This window comes from Plectropomus leopardus, unplaced genomic scaffold, assembly GCF_008729295.1.
Source record: "Plectropomus leopardus isolate mb unplaced genomic scaffold, YSFRI_Pleo_2.0 unplaced_scaffold67609, whole genome shotgun sequence".
Taxonomy (NCBI): domain Eukaryota; kingdom Metazoa; phylum Chordata; class Actinopteri; order Perciformes; family Serranidae; genus Plectropomus; species Plectropomus leopardus.
This window is the reverse complement of record NW_024674399.1, coordinates 1-238: the sequence shown is the minus strand read 5'-3', so window position 1 is coordinate 238 and position 238 is coordinate 1. Positions and strand designations below refer to the sequence as shown.

Below are 238 nucleotides of genomic sequence, written 5' to 3'. Positions count from 1 at the left end.
ATGGCTGAGCCTCGCCCAGGGTGAACCACCTTCTTGATCACGGTATCTCCCCTGCCAGGTAAGTATGAAGCGGGAGGCTGGGAGAAAGGGCCCCCATTCCCAGACGCAGCACTCTGGCTGGACGGTTCCCAAGACACCGAATCTCAGACTTCCCTGCCCTCAGCGTTAGCTCACCTTGGCAAGCGCTTACTGCCTCTCAGAAAGGAACCGAGGGCCCGTGACTGCACAAAAGCGCAAA

The 238-nt window shown here is 58.8% G+C and overlaps 1 pseudogene; it reads right to left on the bottom strand.

Moving 5' to 3' along the window:
- On the bottom strand, window positions 1-66 carry LOC121939934 (annotated as a pseudogene; the record flags this gene model as incomplete).
- Window positions 67-238: the final 172 nt, after the last annotated feature.